Here is a 21,132-nt window from a genome sequence, read left to right as displayed (position 1 = left end):
GCAATAACAATATATTAGCATAAGCGTCTGTAACACACACTGTCACCACAGACGGGTATATGAAGAGAATTATTATACACAGTAGCACTCTTCAAGAGACAGGGATTCTTTAGCTTGCATTAAAAGCTTTAGAGATAGTTTCAACACTTTTCAAAATAGGGTTTATTACTAAAAAGATCAAAATGGTGCAATTAAAATATTTACAGAAAAAGATGTTACAAAGACATAAAGAAAACAATAAAGCAACAGAGAAATAAAAGAAAGGAGTTAAGAAGGCAAAATACTTGCAATGTCCTGGTTTAGGAGAGTCCAATTGTTCGAGCAAAAAATGATTGCCTTGTCTCTCAAGTCCGTTAAGATGTTTCTTGATTGATGTCAAATGAGAGCTCCCTTCACCAGGCCTGTCAGTCCTTTTCTAGGCTATTAAAGGGGTGTCGCCTGAGAACAACTAACCAATCATCCAGTTTGGGGATGGGTTTTAGGAGGTCACCAAGTTTTTGACCGAGTCGCAACTACAATTTCATACTAATATTAATAACTTCAAGTATGTGCAGATGGCATTTTAGCAACTGGCAGATTAATATTCAGAATTATATTTCAAACCCAGGGATACCAAATACAGCATACCTTTGTCACCCAGGAGGGAAGAGACTGCTTTATCCCCATTCTTATGTGCTAACATAGTCATGTATGACCTTGTTTGGCTCGGCATGAAATGCCCTATTCAAATATATACCTAATATTAATGTGCCCAGTTCCTGTTGGATGCTGTGAACTGTATGTGAAATTGTGACATGTGAAATGGACGTTTTATGGCACGCTCTGCATTCCTAGAGCCCTAATGGCCTAACAGGTCATGTGTGATGGCTGAGTTATTGTTTTACGATAGGGCAGAGGAAAGTGGTTTTCATGGTTCCTGAAAACAGACATCCTGCACAAGACTAATTAGCGGTTTACAGCTCTGGAGCTGGCCTCTATTTGTGTTTTATTTAAGATAAGAAGCTCTTTTGAAGTCTGTTATAACTCACAGCTACAAATTCCATTTTCTAGAGGAGGGAGGACGGGAGAGAGTTGATTGTTCATAAGAAAAAAAATGGCTGAGACCTTAACAAGATTGCTGTCGCATACAGCTTCCATGTCTCTATTGTGCATAAGCGTTACAGGGAGAATGAGCTTTTTTGATTGCAAAGCTAAAGGTTTGACTCAGTAAGGGAATATCAGGCCTCTGCAAAGAAACAACTGCTTCCCCAAAGACAGTAAAAGTCCTGTTGGCTAGGGACAGCTCTAGCTCTAATTAAGTAGGGGAGTGTGTCGGACCTCCATAGAGAGAACACAGCTTCCACTTAGAGAGGTGGTCCTGCCTTATACATGCTTGCAGAGGATATGCTTTTCTACTCAGACTATGGTCTCCTGCCCAACATCTCTCAAATTAAAAAAAGCAGGAGCTGGGTTGTACTGGGGGGAGGAGTGGAGCTCTGTACATGGAGGGCATGTGTACTAGAGGGGGGCTCTGTACAGGTGGAAAGGAAGGGGAACTATACTGGAGGGGGCTGTACTTGTGGGGAGGGAGGAGGCCTGTACTGGGGGGGAGTCTTTGTACTGGTGGGAATGGGGGGGGGTGTATACTGGTGGGGAGGTAGGGGATCTGTACTGGAGGATGGGGCTCTGTATTGGTGGGCAGGGAGGATGCCTGTGCTGGAGGGTGCTGGGTCTTTACTTTAAATGGAGTCTATACTGGTGTGGGGGGGGCTCTCTACTGATGAAAAGGGGGTCAGTACTGGTAGGGAAGGGATCTCTACTAAATGGGTCTGTATTGGTGGGGAGGGAGAGATATGATCTTGGGGGAGCAGTAGGAATTTGTACTAGAAGAAGGGACATTTTTGGTTGTACTTTGTACACTGGCTCATGTATTTTGCACTCCTGACCCCTGCACTCTGTGTATTACTCACACCTGCTGCTGCAGGTGATGTATGCTGGAAAAGTGTGGCAGGCAGTACTTTTTTTTTTTATTTCCAATGCAGCACAGTGTGAAGCGATCCACAGCCTAAAAAAAAAAAGTTAAAAAAAAAAACTGTGAACAATGTAATTGTGATAGTCTTAGACACTCTCTGAATTCCGCTGACTATGCTTAGGCAAACAAAGTCATCCAGCTAAAAAAACTACAGATGTTAATACTCACCTTTCCAACGATCCTTTGGCATCTACTCCTGTGTGTTTCTTTTTTTTTTGACTGTCTTCATTGGCCATTTTCGGATGACCTCACTCCTGCACATTTGCAGGGAGCTGTCATTCTGACACACAGAAACCGGGGCCACATGTCCTAACAAGTGCTGACTTGACCAACCCATCCATTTCCCTCCTGCCACCAATGAATTCCCCCTTCTCCTCATCTCCTCATCTCCCTCCTGCAGGCATAAAGTGGCTGCAGGAAATAAATGGACGGATCGGTTCCTTTATATGCTGTCCCGCCACCCCTCCTATCCATCTCTTTTATGCTGCCCCCGTCCCATATCCTCTCTTCTGTTCCCCCTGTGCTCTCTCCCGACCTCCCACCCCCATCTCGACCTTGACAGATCCCCCACAGCATCTCTCCCAATGGCTGCTGTGGGGGATCTGTTTAGATGGAGAGTGGGGAAAGGGCCTGAATATATGTCTTTTACCGGCAGCTTCCTTTTCCGAATGAACATTTAGTGATCGGTATTGATCACTGACTTTGTCCATTCATAACTGAGGCATAGTAAACTGTTTTTAATACACTTCAGTTTGTGAATGAATGGGAAGCTCTGATATCTCACCAAAGCCCCCCAACAGAGCTCCTAAAAAAAAGTGTAAAAGATAACAAAAATAAAATTGCTAATAAAAAAAAAAAATTAAATGGTAAAAATAATAAAAATATAAAATAAAAATAAAAACCTACTGATACCAGCGGCGGAACCACCAGAGTCGCGAAGGTTGCACTTGCAACTGGGCTGCTCAGTTTAAAATGGCCTATTTTTGTCCCAGTTCAAACCTGGGACTTGCACTGTAAGGTGGGCTGTGCATGTGCAGCTCCGTTTCCAGTTCTGGAGAAGACAGCGAGCAGGCAGGTAGGGGCATTTTATTGTAGAATAGACATTATGGCATATGCAATAAAAGCCTACCTACAGTTTGTTACAGTGGAACTTCATTTCCACTTTAAGGCCTTATTTAAATTATTTTATTGCCAGCTGCAGCAAGAATCTTGGAGACTCCTGAGGCTGGGCTCATACAGTTGTGCTCAAAAGTTTGCATACCCTGGCAGAAATTGTGAAATTTTGGGATTGATATTGAAAATATGATTGATCATGCCAGGGTATGCAAACTTTTGAGCACAACTGTAGGTGAATGCTGATACTTGCTACCACTCAGCCCGTACAAAGCAATGACAGGCCACAGTTGACCGCCGGTGTGCAGATGTAATCACACACTGCGACCATTTGCGTTTAAAGGCAGATGATCCCAAGCTGTTTGCGTCCAGGGGTAACCACAGGTAATTGCTCTATGTGTGATTACATCCAAATGCTAGCAGACAGCTCTATGGCAGCAGTCAGCCTGTCATTGTTTTGTCAGGCTAAGCAGCTGCAACTGTTCCCAACTACCTGTGAACCCAAACGCAGGTATCTGCTGGATTTTTCTTGCAGCTGGCAGTAAAATACTGTGTGAATGAGGCCTAAATATAATTAAAGTGTTATTCCTTTGGGAAGATGTTCCTGATTACATGCATTGGTTTCACAGTTGTTGTTCCAGGAAACACGTTCCTTCATTAATACACACATCTATTAACATTTAGAGGAAGCCTGCAGAGAATCTCACCTTGTAAAAAGGTGATGCGAGCTGAAACCAATAAAAAATGCTGTGTTCATGGTAAATGATGCCTTTTCCTATTTCTTGTCGAGCGCTAAAAAATGACAACGCTGCTCAAATTGCTTATGTCTTAATCGCTGGTGTCTTTATGTGCAGATCAAGTGAAATGAAGGCACTGTGCATAAAACATAAAATGTCTCTCAGTGACCTTCAGCTTTGTAGGCATCCACAGGTTTATCTTATCCAGAAAGAAAAATGGTGTTCAGCCGTAACCAATCAGATTTCAATAAAGAGCAGTAAAAGCAGAGGTATAGTTTTGTTTGCCCCACCTCTCTAATTATATAAAAAAAGATAAATACATGTATTTACCTTTTTTTAAGCGCCTTCAGTCCAATGATGTCATAGGTCCATTCTCTTCCCCTCCATAATCACTTGATGACAGATGAGCATTGTACAGAGCAGGAACACCCGAAGCCCAGGTAACGTGATTACACAACACCAGGGGGCGGGTCCATGGCAGCCCGGGCTCAGAGGAAGTGGATTATTATTTATTATTATCATAAAGGATTTGTATTGCGCCAACAGTTTGCTCAGTACAATACAAAGGGAGACAATACAGCAACAATACAGTTCAATACAAGAGGGTTAAGAGGACCCTGCTCCTTCGAAGTTACAATCTAAGAGGGAGGGGCTGGTGGTACACAAGGTAATAACTGTGGGGGATGAACTGATGGGAGAAATAGAAGATTCGGTTATTAGCTGAAGGCAGGATAGGCTTCCCTGAAGAGATAGGTTTTCAGGGATCACCTAAAAGTGGGTAGAGTAGGCGATAGTCTGATAGATTGGGGTAGAGAGTTCCAGAGGATGGGGGAGGCTCTGGAGAAGTCCTGGAGATGAGCTTATGGGTTGAATGACACTGCCTATTATAAAGCCCAGGAAACCAATGACACCTAGTAGCGGAAAATAAATACTGCAGGGGACAGCTGCAGATTTTAGGTGAGTACTTAACCACTTGCCAACCGTGCTATAGCTGAATGATGGCTACAGCGTGGTTGTCCAGTTCTGGGAGGGCATCATCCGGTGATCTCCGTCATCGCTGTGTCCTACACAGCTCATCACGTGATGTGGTAAAAGGCCAATCACAGCCGCCTTTTACCACGTAATCAGCTGTGTCCAATGACACAGCAGATCACCGGTAAATGCAATTGCTGGTTATTGGCTGCGCTTTCCTCACGCTGTCATAGCGTGAAGAAAGTACTGCAGATAACTGGCAATTGTCAGAGGACGGACCAGCACCGATCATCAGGGCACTGATGATCAGTGCCCAGTAGTGCCACCCACCGGTGCCGCCCATTAGTGCCCAGCAGTGCCACCCACCAGTGCCGAGCAGTGCCACCCACTAGTGGCCAGCAATGCCCCCCATCAATGCCACCCATCAGTGCCCAGCAATGCTGCCAGTCAGTGCCCAGCAGTGACGCCAGTTAGTGCCGTCAGTCAGTACCACCCATCAGTGCTGGATATCAGTGCCCATCATTGTCGTATCATCAGTGCCAGCTCATCAGTGCTGCCCATCAGTGCCACCTATCAGTGCTGCCTATCAGAGCCTCATCAACACACATCAGTGAAGGAGAAAAATTACCTGTTTGCAAATTTTTTTTAATAGAAACAAAGAAAAACTTTTCAAAGAAAAAATTTTTTTCAAATGTTTTGCTCTTTTTTTGTTTATAGCGCAAAAAATAAAAAACCCAGTGGTGAGTACATACCACCAAAAGAAAGCTCTATTTGTGTGAAAAATTTTTTGTATGGGTACAGTGTTGCACGACCGCGCAATTGTCACTCAAAGTGCGACAGTGCTGAAAGCTGAAAATTGGCCTGGGCAAGAAGGTGGTAGAAGTGCCCAATAGGCAAGTGGTTAAGGAAAAGTTACGGTTTTATTTTAATCTTAATGCGCTTTTATCTTTCTTTCTATTTTGAGTTTTGCTTTAAGTGGACTCTTGATTACCTACTACGGTTTGCACACTTTACACATCATCCTTGCAGTTGGATCTATATTACAGAATAAGCTGTTTGGAGGTGCTTTCGTCATCCAATCACATTCTAGCTGACATTTTTAGTTTATTATCAGAGCTCAAATAAACCACTGCTAAAGGACTGCAATCAGAATACAAATACATACAGTTGTGTTCAAAATAATAGCAGTGTGTTGAAAAAAGTGAATAAAGCTCAAAATCCTTCTAATAGCTTATATTTCCATACACACAAATGCATTGGGAACACTACACATTCTATTCCAAATCAAAACATGAAGAAAAATAGATCAAATTTGTGTTGTTCCTCTAAACAAATTGAAGAAAAGAGAATATTAGACTGTTCAAAAAATAGCAGTGTTTGTATTCTTCTTTACAAACTCAAACATTCACTATATAAACTGAAAAATGTTTGAAGATTTTGCTTTCCTTTGAATCACTTAATGAATATTTAGTTGTATAAGCACTGTTTCTGAGAACTGCTGTACATCTGTGTTGCATGGAGTCAACCAACTTCTGGCACCTGTGAACAGGTATTCCAGCCCAGGATGATTGGACTACATTCCACAGTTCTTCTCTATTTCTTGGTTTTGCCTCAGAAACTGCATTTTTGATGTCACCCCACAAGTTTTCTATTGGATTAAGATCCGGGGATTGGGCTGGCCACTCCATAACGTCAATCTTGTTGGTCTGGAACCAAGATGTTGCACGTCTACTGGTGTGTTTGGGGTTGTTGTCTTGTTGGAACACCCATTTCAAGGGCATTTCCTCTTCAGCATAAGGCAGCATGACCTCTTCAAGTATTCTGATGTATTCAAACTGATCCATGATCCCTGGTATGCCATAAATAGGCCCAACACCGTAGTATGAGAAACATCCCCATATCATGATGCTTGGCAACCATGCTTCACTGTCTTCACAGTGTACTGTGGCTTGAATTCAGTGTTTGGGGGTCGTCTGACAAACTGTCTCCGGCCACTAGACCCAAAAAGAACAATCTTACTTTCAGTCCACAAAATGTTGCGCCATTTCTCTTTAGGCCAGTCAATGTGCTCTTTGGCAAATTGTAACCTCTTCAGCACATGTCTTTTTTTCAACAGTGGGACTTTGCGGGGGCTTCTTGCAGATAGCTTGGCTTCACATAGGCGTCTTCTAATTGTAACAGTACTCACAGGTAACTTTACACCTTCTTTGATCTTCCTGGAGCTGATTGTTGGCTGAGTCCTTGCCATTTTGGCTATTCTTCTATCCATTCAAATGGTAGTTTTTTCACTTTCTTCCACGTCTTTCAGGTTTTGGTTGCCATTTTAAAACATTTGCAATCATTTCAGAGAGAAATGCACTGTAACCAGCATGTACAACATTTGCTGCCTTCCTTCCTTAACCACTTCCAGTCCGGACACTTTTACCCCCTTCCTGTCCAGGGCAATTTTCAGCTTTTAGCGCTATCACACTTTGAATGACAATTGCGCGGTCATGCAACACTGTACCCATATTAATTTTTTACCATTTTTTTGAGACAGATAAAGCTTTATTTTGGTGGTATTTATTCACCACTGGGATTTGTATTTTTTTTGCTATTTAAATGAAATGTCCAAAAAGTTTGAAAAAAAGTGTTTTTTTAATAAAATTTTGCAAATAAATAATATTTAATCATAAATCTTAGCCAAAATTTATTCCGTTATCTTTTTAGTAAAAAAAAAAATCCAAATTAGTTTATAAGCAAAAATTATAATTTTGAAATTTTTTTTTTTACATTTTTATTTTATTTTTTTATATTATTTTTTATTTTTATTTTTTTTTTTACATACTGTCACCCTAGCACGGGTGTCGGCAACCCGCGGCTTCAGAGCCGCATGCGGCTCTTTTTCACCTTGGCTGCGGCTCTGGCGCACACTGCCCACCAGGTGACAGGCAATAGGGCAGCAATGGGCAAACTTTTAATTCGGCCCGGCGGACCTTTTAATCCGGCCCGCGGAGCTAGGCTCCCGCTAGGCTCCTCTCACAATCCGCCCTGAAGACCGGTGTAGCATGAAAATCTGTCTCCTATGAGGATCTGTCCCCCTCGACGTATCTGCGCATGTGCCGGAGATCGCCGATCGGCTGCTAATGCCTGAAACTGGCACATGCGCAGATACGTCGAGGGGGACAGATCCTCATAGGAGACAGATTTTCATGCTACACCAGAACGGCGCGGGAACACGGCGAGAGGAACGCGCGGAGCAAAGGTAAGTGAATTGACACAGGGGGGACTTGGGGACTTAATATGGGGAATGAATTACTATAGGGGGGATGAATTACTATGGGGGATGAATTACTATATGGGGGATGAATTAATATGGGGGATGAATTAATATAGGGGATGAATTACTATATGGGGGATGAATTACTATGGGGGATGAATTACTATATGGGGGATGAATTACTATGGGGGATGTACCATACTACTTGTGGGGGGTGATGAAGATTTTTTTTTTTTACACTGATTGCTTTTACACCCATATAGGATGTAAAAGCAATCATTTCTCTTTCTCTCTGTGTGCATTCTTGCACTCATTGAGAAGAACTGAGTGAGCTGTGATTGGTCACAGCTTGTCACATGGTACAAGGCTTTTGTGAATAGCCTTGTACCATGTGACCTCTGTGATCATTCACAGATTTCACACGTAGTAAGCATGTGATCACTGATTGGCCAATCAGTGATCACATGATCGGGACCTCATACAGAGGTCCCGTCCGACGATCGGTGTTGCACTGTGTCCGGAGGACACAGCGGGCACCGGATCGCGGTGCTGCGCGCTCCCAGGGAGCGCGCACAAGCAGGGTGCGGGGAGGCCGTTTATAGACGGCCACCCGACCCTGCAGTGCCACCGTCCGGCCGTTTATATACAACGGCTGGACGGGAGGTGGTTAAATAAGGGCAATAATTGCCACCTGTTTTTCAAAGAATGAATGACCTCACTAATAGAACTCCACACTGCTATTATTTTGAACATGCCCCTTTCAATTAGTGATTCAATTACACAGAATCAGCAGCATGCATGTCATGATTGTTGGGTCTGTTGGATTTCTATTACTCTACTACATCTGCTAGTAAATTATTTGCCATGTAGAAATATCATTTCTACCAAAAACAGTGATTGATCAGGTTAGTGATGTCTGACTGCTATTATTTTGAACACAACTGTATATGAGAGTTGTGTGTTGGGGAGGATTGGAGCTAAAAGGGGAAGGGGGGATTTGGGTAAGGTGATAGGCTTTTATACTGGGAGAGGTAATTTGGAGGGCTTTTATCTAGAGGGGGGATTTGGAGGAATTTATCCTAGGTGGGGGGACTGAGGGAAGAGGATTGGTGCTAGGGGGGGGGGGATTCGGGAAATTTGTGCTAGGAGGGGGAAAATTTGTGCTAGGAGAGGGGATTGGGGGGATTTGTATTAGGGGAGGGAATTGGGGGGGTCGTATCAGGAGGGGGGATATGTGTTAGGAGGGGGGATGGGGGGGATTTGTGTTAGGAGGGAGGATGGGGGGGATTTGTGCTAGGATTGGGGATGGAGTGTCGTGCTAGGAGGGGGATTTTGTGGGGGGATGTGTGCTAGGAGAGGGAATCTGTGCCAGGAAAGGGGTATTGGTATTAGGAGGGGCATTGGCGGGGAAAATTGTGGGATGTTGTGCCTGGGGGGGGGGGGGGGTTGTGCTAGGAGGGGGGATTTGGGTGAGGAGGAAGAATTTGTGGGATTTAGAGGGATTTGTGCTAGGAGGCAGAATCAGGGGGTTTTATGCTAGGAGGGGGGATTTAGGGAAGTGGATTTGTGCTAGGCTGGAAAATGTGAGGATGTGTTCCAGGAGGAGTGAAGTTCATCTACAGGTGATGTTTTTTTTATATTTTTTTGGGGGGGGGGTGCAAGTAGCTTGCCTTGTCTAGGGTGCATAGTAGTCTAGCACCAGCCCTGCCACTGGCCATGGGTTACAAGTTTCTATTCATAGTCTACCTATTTCTGGCCATCCAGTCCTGACATTTACACAGCCATATCACACAGCACAGCTAGTTTGGTGAACTCCCCTTTTTCTGCTGCTGGTCAAAACAATCCTAAATCCTATTCTTATTCCTGTGACTCAACAGTGAAGGAGCAGCATAAGGCTGATAAGGTCATGTCTCTGATGTCTCCTCCTATCAGCAGCTGTGGTGAAAAGCAAGACAGATGATTGGCTCCTAGGCTACCATTCCCTCACCCTCTGTTTATGTTGAGGGGATTATACATGGGTCAATCAAGTCAAATTCAGGCATCCATCCTAGCTGCATTTAAAAAAAAAAAAAATTTAATGAATACATTTACAAGTATTGATGATTTTATTTGCCTAAAGTTCCTCTTTAATATAAAAAATACCTTTCTAGCTGACATTTATACATTTAAAGCTTATTTTAAAATTAGACATACAGTTAAAGTGTTACTAAACCCACAATAAAATCAGTCTGTATATGCAGTAAAGCATGCTTGTTATACTCACTATGGAATTCAAGGGGTTAATCCTCTGCATTGTATAAAAATGATGTTTGATCTTGACTTCTCTGATCCTCCCCTTATCTACCAATACAACATATTGTGTGGAGTCACTCTGCACATGCTCAGTTTGGAGTGTATTGCTAGAGAGGGTTTTTTTTCTTGAGAGAGTGCATGTGATCGGCACAAGGCCAATCAGTACTCTCCAGACAGAGGTCAAGGGTTCTGCATCCTCCTAGAGCAAAATGAAAACTTCTGCTACAAATTTTAACTTGTACTGTGCTGGACATTGATAGAAGTCACAAGACTGCTCTAACTGCTGATGAGAAAAGGTATTTAGCAGTTTATGTTTACTAAAATAATTGCATTTCCTTGTTCTGTGTACTATGGAAGACCAGATACAGTGAATTTAGGATCGAGGGTTTAGTAACACTTTAACTAAAATTCCAATACCTTATCCCCCCCATGAACCCGCTGCACTGCCTTTACCGGAGGTTTGCACAGAATTTGAGGTCAAGTTTCTAGCAGCCTGTTCCATGAGACATGGCATCTCTGGCAATAACCTTATTACTGTTATAAGGAAAGTTAATTGTTCCTAAGCCGTAACCTAAAAATGTACATTTTTCAAAATCCCTGCCAAAAATAATAGAGCATTTCTTGGTATGTGACTGTGCCTAGGCATTTCTGTGCCTACGATAAAGCTCCAAACATTCCTTCATTTGGAAGGACTGTTCAACTTTTGAGACCAAATCCTTTTGTCCCTCATGCTGCCTCAGGTGTGTCTCTTTTGGCCCCATGTGTACATCTCTAAACAAAATGTAATTATTTACTTTTAAAAATGTAATGCTGCTCTATAGTTTTTCTCCAACCTCTATATTACTGCATTTGTTATTTTTAAAAGTCAATGTGCAGGAAAAATAGAATTCAAAAAAGCACTTGTGCAGTTTAGCCAATCATATTAGATCTTTGTAGTCCATGTAATCGGCTCCTTTGCCTACATACTGTCTGCTGAAATGTGTCCCTTTTCACCATTTTAGAAAGTTGGGAGGCATGCCTACAGGCTCATAATTTATATCTGCATTGTGAGATCTAAGGCACTGCTGCCACTGACTTTTAGTCTCAGGAGATTTGGAGTGAGATTTAGTGATGTCACTACTTGGCTGCTCACTGTTCTCCTTGCTTGAGGAGCGACCTAATACTCTACCAAGATGTCCACCTCCACCCAGTGACAGAACTAGACGTAAGTTGGTAATGGGGAAAAGATCAGCTGTGAATCAATGGCAGGCTGGTGACTAGTTCTTTGCCCTCTGCCTGCTATTTTCTGGGACACAGCTTGCAGAATTCAGTTTCTCCTAGAATAGTAACTGTTTTGGAGAAGCTTATGGGCAGGTGCCTATAAGTTAAGCTGCTGCTAGACAGGGAATCTAGGCGGGGAGGGGTTAACTCACGTTCTGCAGTTTTCCCTGTGTTTTCTGGGCCCTACCCTCCACCCTGTGATTTACATAAATAGCAGTAAGGCTAGGGCTGGGAGGGACCACATGGGAGAAGAGTGAAAGGTCCACAGGAGAGGATGTAACCAGGAGCAACCTGCAAACACTAGCCCAAGGGAACCTACCAGGACTTTTCCAACTATGGACTTCTATCTGAAAAGGTAGGGAACCTAGGAATAACTAGTTAGTAAGGGATTTATGTGTTCATGAACTGTGCTGCTGCAGAGTTTCCAAGTTCTTTTACTGTTCAAAGCCAGGTCTGAAGTTACTTCAAGAGGTGCATGGTGGTACATAGCATAGTCCAAAGAACAGGGCCTGTAAGACACACATTGGGTAAGTTGCTAAGAATAACCAGTGACAGAGAAATGCAAAGACAGACAAACAATGGGAGTACAATGTTTGTAGAGGTGATGGGTCTCATGCAGAATAAGGGGAGCAGTTAGCTGCCTCCCTCCCGAGCGGTTGATTACATAGTTAGTCTGGCTGAAAAAAGACAAAAGTCCATCCAGTTCAACTATTAAAGAAAAAAAAAAAAGTTATAATCCTACACCCACAGTTGATCCAGAGGAAGGCAAAAAAGCATGAACCAATTTGCTCCTGCAGGGGAAAAAATTCCTTCCTGATCCCCCGAGAGGCAATCAGATATTCCCTGAATCAACTTTACCTATAAATGTTAGTATGCCCCAGCAACCAGGACCGAACCCACATGGCTGAGACCCTAGGGACCTAGCTGTGGGTATGGAAGTATCTAAAGTTGTTCATGCAGGTGGATCCATGCAAGTACATGGTGGGATTATCACTGGGAGTGAGGTGATGGGAGAGCTGGACTGGTGGAATGAGACATTGCGCCATGGTGTCTCCTTCAAAATGTCACATTCCAAGCTCACTTCTAACTTAAGGGTGCCACCTTATTGTTGAACCTCACATGTACACGACCCCTCTTGAGCATTAGTGAGTGCGTACATCAGAGAGAGAGAGAAAGTAAAGACCCTGTGTGCACGGGCATGGTGGCCCCATCCAAAAAGCTTAGCACTACACAAGACTGCAATGTTGCCTATATTCCGTATTTTATTTTTAATAGATCACAAATTATTAAGGACCTCATTTGATCTACCCCATGATTGAATTGCTTTTTGTCCAATTTGCTGGCAGGTGTTAATCTGTTTGTAACAGGTTCCCTGTTCAAATGTCTGAAAGGCATTCTAAACACGCAGTTTAAGCCACTTCAAAGGCACTAGTTCCAGAGAGGCCCTCTGATTATATCATATGGCCTACTGAATATGCATATTGCGCAAGGCGATAGGAAAACTTTGATTCCTTCCCCGAGGAATTAAATATTTAAACCATTGGACCGAAATTAAATAGATTGAGGGGGATTTATTTTGCAGTTATAGTTTTGGTTTTTTTTTCCGCAAAGTTTGGCATTTAAATCAAAGGTTCCAATATTACACCGGACAGATTGTCTTTTACATTCCTTTTTTTCTGAAATTGCGTGCTCTACGAAAGTTTGTTTTTTACATTTGGTATTAAAATACATTTTAAACTGGATGCTAAGGCACTGAGCGCTGTATGTTTGATGCCTGTGCATCCAATAACTGAAAGTATCATGATTTTTAGCAGGGCAATGGCAGCAAATAAAGCAGTGGATGGAAATGGGAGCAGTGAGTGTAGGGATCAGATGATTCCTGCTCAAAAGTGGGAAAGGTTTGGGGGTTTTGTTTAACCACTAGTGGACCACCCACAGTACATATACTGCAGCAAAGCGGCGCCTGTAGGCAGGATCATGTATATAAACGTGTCCCTTGTTTACATGGTAGGGGGTGAGAATAAGGCGCACGACCACCCTGCCCGTGCCACCGATCGCGGCCGCGGGTGTCAATCACCGGGTCATGGCTGGTGATTACCCGCCGGATCCCGGCGATTACCGGCAAACACTGACACAGTGCAGCTCTGCTCCCTGTCAGTTCCCAGCTCACTGTTCTGGAGAGCAGAGCTTAGCTTTCCGGGACAGCGTGCAACAGTGAAGAACACAACCCTCGCCCACTAGTAAATATCACGTATCTGGTGATGGAGGCCATGGAGAGAGGGCTTCCCTTGCGGCTAAGTTCCAGACTCCCCTGAGAGTGGGACAGCAGGAGTCAGGCCCAAAGTTGCACAGGTCGCCTGTAGGAGTGCTGGTTGGTGGTCCACCCAGAAGCACAGCTGATGTACGGAGATAGGTCTGCAGACAGGTGGTGCCTGTGCGAGGTATGCAAGCCCTTCCGGGATTTAGAGATTTACTGGATAGCCGGTTCAAGCCAAGGTCATGTACCAGGTGGGAATCAGAGTGGATGTAGTCAGATGGGGTAGCTGAGGTCATACACAGAGAAGCGAGAGAGTATCCTTTACCCAAGTCGAGGTTATACACAGAGGAGCGAGAGTATCCTTTAGCCAAGCCGAGGTCAGATCAGGGGTTTAGTAGAGTAGACAGGTCCAAGAGCAAGCCGAGTCGGTAACAGGAAGTCACAGGAACAAAGCACGCGGAGTATAGAGATCATCCAACAACTTGAGGAAGTGATGAGCCTCCTTATAAAGGCCATCTGGCACCAAACTGAGGCTGATGTGTGCTTCTGTGGCCATGCAGGGTACTGGCAGAAATGCCAGATCTTCCAGAACTTCTGCTGTGGACAGGACCCTGACAGTAAAACACTCCCCTCACACAGTTAACTCTTTGAGTGCCTAAAAATGTTAACCCCTTCCTCCCCAGTGCCATTAGTACATTGTCAGTATTTTTTTTTCCACTGAGCACTGTATTGGTGTCACTGGGGATGTCGGTGACCCCAAGTCAGTTCCCCCCCAGTGTCAGAATGTCCGCCGTAGTCCCGCCATAAGTCGCTGATCGCCGCCATAAGTCACTGATTTCCGCCATAAGTCGCTGATCGCTGCTATTATTAGTATACAAAAAAAAATCCAGTATCTATACCACCATTTGTAAACGCTATAACTTTCACGTAAACCAATTGATTTACACATATATAGTGTCTGAATGGATCAATATATTTTATCAGATCAGCACTATACCAGCATTCACATTAGTATAGCGTCCCCCAAAATGCAGCGTTAGCAGGATTAGCCCGTACGCTTACCCCCCCTTCTCCCCCAGCAAGTGCAATGTCAGTAGGTCACTGTCACTTGATACATTGCACACAAAACCGCAGTGTTGGCAGAATCAGGCCTGATCTCTGTTAGCACTTGCTGATAAATTTTGATGACTCTCATATGCAGGAGAGTGCCAGTATTAGTGCCACCCTACCTTTTGGCGAACTGTCGAGTACTAGTGGCCTAGTACTTCCTGGTCTTTTACATACCTCTTAGATTGTAAGGGCCCTCCTAACCCTCTTGTATTGAACTGCATTGTTGCTGTATTGTCTCCCTTTATATTGTACAGTGCTGAGCAAACTGTTGGCGCTATATAAATCCTGTATAATAATAATACCAGCACTGCATTATCACTTGGTGACGTGGCGAGTCCCATAAGTGCAGTATAAGCTGGTGCGGTGGCGAGCACAAGTATTGTCCCGCAACCACCAAGAATTCGCACAAAGGCCCGTAGTGCCCCTAGTATACTTCCGGATGTGCTTGCAAATCCCAATTGGCAGCCCACAAATTATGCAGCACCTGTGCTTCCCCCATTCACTGCCCAACCTGGAATTCAGGTAAAAATAGTAAATTTAACTCCTCCACTTGATTTTTTGGAGCTGTTTTTCACGGAAGATCTGTATGCATTGATTGTGGATCAAAGCAATTTATATGCACAACAGTTTATCGCCGCCAACCCAGATTCAAACCTTGCCAGACCATTCGCATGGAAACCTATTATGTTTTCCGAACTTAAATTTTTTTTGGACCTAACCCTCAACATTGGCATTACTAAAACATTTAATTGCGGTTGTATTGGTCCACAGACCCGACTCATCATATGCCCATGTTCTCTGCTGCCATGAGGCATAGATATGAGAGTATAATGTGTTTTATGCATTTCAACAACTATACACCCTGTCATCCTTGGGGTGACCCTGAATTTGATCGGCTCCACAAAATTCAGCCCCTCGCAAATCACCTTAACCAAAAATTTGCAGATGTCTATACCCCCCAGCAAAAAATCTGCGTTGATGAGTCCCTCATTAATTTTTCTGGCCACCTTGCATTCAAACAATTTCTCCCTGACAAGCGTGCCAGATATGGGGTCAATATGTAGAAGACCTGTAAGAGGGCAACAGGCTATACTTATAAGTTTCGGATTTACAAGGGAAAAGATAGTCACGTGGAGCCCCCAGATGCCCAGACTACATGGGGAGTAGTGGCAAGATAGTTTGGGACTTGGTGTCATCCTTTTTCCATATGGGGTACCACTTATACGTGGACAATTTTTATTCAAGTGTGCCACTGTTTAGACATTTGTACAATCTTGGAACTGGTGCGTGTGGCAAAGTGTGCCCACCATTAGAAGTGGGTGGATGCAGGGCGGTATTTTCTAATGGTGGGCATACCACACACTTTTTCTGGGAGAGATTTCTTCTCTTTTTTTCATTCAGTCCACAGGCTGCATACAAAAAAAAAAGAATGTAGCATATACAGTATTACCTCAGTTTACGAATGCCTCTATTAACGTAATTTTCGGTTTACAAATGAAAATCCATTGAAAATAATACCTCGGTTTACAATTTTTTTTACTAATTTTTTCACAATACAAAGTGTATGTCAGTGCTGAGTTTTAAATGCAATTGCCGTCTTTTTTTTTCTTCACTATGGCTCACAACATTAGCTGTCAGTTTCCCCAAAGCTAAAGGATACTTTGTATCTTTTAAGAAACTGAAAGGAAACATTGTTTCCTTTGGGGAAATAAACTGAAAGAAACTTTCTTTTAACTGAAGGGGGAAAGTGACAGATGAATTTCTGAACCACTGTATAGTGAAGAAAAAAAACAGAAACCAGTAATTACATTTAAAAACTGGCACCTGACAGCTGAGTGTAAACAAATTTATTTAATTGCCAGCAATTCTTTTAAAGGGCTTTATTTCCTCATTACACTTCCTGACTACCTATCACAATTTCAGAGGCCCTGAAATGCCAGGATAGCACCAAATCCTCCCAAATGACAACTTTTTGGAAAGTAGACACCCCAATGAATTTGATAAGAAGCATGGTAAGTATTTTGCAGGTCTCATTTGTTGCCACAGGTTTTTGAAAATTAAAGAAAAAAACCAAAAACATATTTTTCTTTTCTCTTTTACGCACAATACTCACTATGCCTCTTTTTAAATTCCTTGGGGTGTCTACTTTCCAAAAAGGGGTAATTGGGGGGGGGGGGGGGGGTTGGTCCTATGCTGGCATTTCAGGGCCTTCGAAACTGTGATAGATAGTGAGGAAGTGAAATGAGGAAGATACACACCTTCAGGCTTTCAAAGTGGTCGTTGGATTTCAGGCTCCTGTATGTGGCTAGGCTCCCAAATAGTCTCACACTTGTGGTACCCCCATACTCGGTAGAAATAGCAGAATGTATTTTGGGGTGTAATTCCACATATACCCATGGCTTGTACAAGAAATATATCATTTAAATGACAACTCTGTGTTTGTCATTTTCAAGAAACGTGTGGAAAAAATAAATCTTCCATGGACTCAATATGCCTCTCAGCAGATAGCTTAGGGTGTCTACTTTCCGAAAAGGGGTCATTAGTGCAGTGCTGAGTAGAAAAAAGAGGCCTGGCCATTAAGGGGGGTAAATCCTCTAGAGGGCAAGTGGTTAAGAACACGTGAACTTTAAGGGCTCATCCACATTTTCCCATTACATTTAGGTGTGGCAAAATGCGTATTGTACTGCATGTTACCGCAATACACAGTGTTAAGTGATACTAAAGGTTATTTTTTTTCAATAACAAACATGTTATACTTACCTGTTCTGTGCAATGGAGTTTCACAGAACAGCCCCAATCCTCCTCTTCTTGGGACCTCACTGGCTCTTCCCCTCTGCTGAGTGCCTCCAATATTTTTATCTGATGATCCAGACAGTAACTGAACAAGCTCTCCTTGCAAATGTAGCAGTTAGAGGGTTGAGACAAACCATTTACTGCTGACAAAGGAGCTAACAATGATTAGCTTTTATTTATACATGTAAAACCTTTATGTCAAAAGAAAAAAAAAACTTGTTGCTGTAACTGCAGTGTGAGCTGGAGTTTGGCTTCAATTTGTTTAGTGTATCTAAATCTGCTAGTATATCCAACACTCCTCTCCCCCCAGACTTACAATGCTGCAATCATAATGTGCCCCCTGTGCTCCTTCATCCAGAGCGGGGGTGCCCTAATACAGGAGGTGTTACTGCCTACCTGGATTACCAGGTGAAAACAGAGGGGAAGAGCCTAAAAACAGAAATCTAATGCAGCCATCACATCCAATGATTGATAAGCTGCATATTTTTGGTTTTGTGTGTAATACTGCTTTAATTCTTAATAATGTGTTTTGTCAATGCAAGCATGTTAACACTATGAGGGTTGATTTAGAGTCCATTTACACTTTTGCGACTTGCCATGTGACCTTGGGGTCCAAAGACACATGATAAGTCACACCCCAAGTTTCCCAATGAGTACCATTCAAATCGGGGCGACTTGAAAGTAGTTCCTGCACTACTTTGGTATGACTTTTGATGCGACTTTAGTCCAGTGGATGTAAAGTCACATCAAAGTTGCGCTCCAAAGTCGTACTGGAAATCTCACGACTTTGGAGACGCACTAATGTGAATGGAGATAAAACTGGAGAGTGCAAAATCTGGTGCAGCTCTGTATAATAACAAACTTCCAGGTTTTATTGTTAAAGCTTATTTGAACAAGCTAAAGTTAGAAGCTGATTGGCTCCCATGCACAGCTGCACCAGATTTTGCACTCTCCAATTTTTAGTAAATGATCCTCAGTGCATCATCTGAATGGGCCCTTAAGATGAAATCTAAGGCTGTCTATGGGGCTAGAGGGTTGCCACCTTCTAGATCCACCTGTATACAATACTGGAACCCTTATAATATGTTGTCGCTGAAGATCAGCATTGTAATAGTACTTACAGCAGCCTTTGTCATTTATAGTCTCAGTGAGATTTCACCAGACGGCTCATTCAGTGAAACTTATTATAGCTTTGGGTTTCAGTATTCTGCCGCTGTGGGGGAGCTTTGTGCTACTATAAAAAGGCATCACAAATAAACACTTCTGTTTCTAGAAGGCCATAAATGATATGGTGTTACACAAAAAGAAAGCTGGAAAGACTGAATTCCTTGGTCAGTTTTTTTTTCAGTTATGACACAGTAACTGTACAGAGTAAAGTGCAGTGCACACCTATGGGAGAAGACTCGAGTGGTGGTTTGGAAACAATGACCTCTCTTGGGTTTCACTATCATATTTTTAGGTAGGAAAAATCCTTTTCAAACCACTGTCCACAGATTCAAGTTTTGCAATGTAGCTCTCAACCCCGAAAGTACCCACTGATTTGCCACAGGTTCTTGTCCCGGATTACTGCAGGGGCAGCCAGGCCCATAACAACAGTCATTCTTTCTGGCTCAAAGATCAGTCTAGGGCAGGGATAGGCCATTGTGGCCCTCCAGCTGTTGTAGAACTACAAGTCCCATGAGGCATTTCAAAACTGACAGTTACAAGCATGACTCTCAAAGGCAGAGGCATGATGGGACTTGTAGTTCACAAACAGCTGGGGGGCCACAGTTGCCCACCCCTGGTCTAGGGAGTTGTCTTTTTGGAATTAATTGCTGAATAAACTTGGATAGGGATGCAGGGAGCTGTGGGATACTCCAGTAACACTGGACATTCTTCACTGTGTTACTTCTCTGTAGAACAGTCCCTCTAGTAGAAGCCAAGGGAATGGACAGCACTAGGACACTATAAGGACTGACCAAGTCCAAGCATGTACTGGTGCACAAGGGGTAGTAAAAGCAAACAGTCACTTGGATCCTAGACTCAGGTCTATACTCACAATGTCTCTGAATACTTGGATGCCTCCTTCCAATATCAGTCAGACCTTCACCTAGACCACCCCCAGTGAGACCCTTTAATTGGCTCCAGATGTTCTCAGAAAAGTAGGCCCCCAGCTCTAGTTTAGCTGGAACCTCGATGAGCTCCTGTAAGTAGGCATGTGCTATTTGTTTCATTTTGATCTGTTTTTCGGATGAAAATGTCATCTTCAGAGATTCCAATGGACATAGAAATGATTGGCAACAAATGTGAAAAAAGTTCTAAGAAAAAAAAATGAACGTATTTGTCTCATTCATTTTATTCTGATTTTCAAATTCGTTTGAATATACTCATTTACATGGGGGGTGGGATCTGGGGGCCCCCTTGTTAAAGGGGCCCCCAGACCCCCACAACCACTACCCAGGGTTGTGGGGAGGAGGCCCTTGTCCCAATCAACATGGTTACAAGGTGCTTTATGAGGGGAGCCCCCTTCCCCAAAGCACCCCCCCATGTTGAAGGCACATAGCCTGGCATGGTTCAGGGGAAAAAGGGGGGTGGGAGCTCGCTTGTCCCTTTCCTGGCCTGCTGGGCTGCATGCTATGGAATTTAGGGGGGGCATGCCATTTTTGAAAAAAAATTGGCCTGTAGTTTGTTTTAAAATCCATACCAGACCTCAGGGTCTGGTGTGGATTTTGGGAGGGGGGGAGCCCACATCATTTTTAAAAAAATGTTGGCATGGGGTTACCCTCAAAATGCATACCAGACCCAAAGAGCCAATCACAACAGCCCTTTACCATGTGATCAGCTGTGTCCAATCACAGCTGATCACATGTAAATAGACTTGCTGGTTATCGGCAGTCCTTTTCCTCACACACTTCAATATCAGGCACTTTCACCCCCTTCCTGCCCAACCCAATTTTTAGCTTTCAGTGCTGTCAGACTTTGAATGACAATTGCGCGGTCATGCAATACTGTGTCCAAATGAAAATTTTATCATTATTTCGAGACAGAGTTTTCTTTTGGTGGTATTTAATCACCACTGGAGTTTTTATTTTTTTTTTTGCTAAAACAAAAAAAAAAAAAATTTTGAGAAAAAATTTTTTTTTCTTATATGCAAAATGTTATAATCGAAACTAAGTAGTTTTTCTTCTTCGCTGATGAGGCTGCACTGATGGGCACTGATGGGCACTGATGGGGCTGCAATGAAAGTTAGGACACTGATGGTCATTGCCCTGATTATCAATGTAAACAAAGTACTGCCAGCCTTGCCGGGTATCAACTGTCTTATTCTCACACAAACACAGCATGGTAA

The 21,132-nt window shown here is 43.2% G+C and overlaps 1 protein-coding gene across 1 annotated transcript in view; it reads left to right on the top strand.

Moving 5' to 3' along the window:
- The window catches only part of GUCY1A2 (guanylate cyclase 1 soluble subunit alpha 2), a 321,813-nt gene that overhangs the window by 112,982 nt on the left and 187,699 nt on the right, over positions 1 to 21,132 (top strand). The gene's annotated exons all lie outside the window — the stretch shown is intronic.

This window comes from Staurois parvus, unplaced genomic scaffold, assembly GCF_062004578.1.
Source record: "Staurois parvus isolate SC_StPar_1 unplaced genomic scaffold, SC_StPar_1.0 ptg000422l, whole genome shotgun sequence".
NCBI classification, from domain to species: Eukaryota; Metazoa; Chordata; class Amphibia; order Anura; family Ranidae; genus Staurois; species Staurois parvus.
Note: the sequence above shows the minus strand (reverse complement) of the source record. Positions and strands in the feature narration are given on the sequence as shown.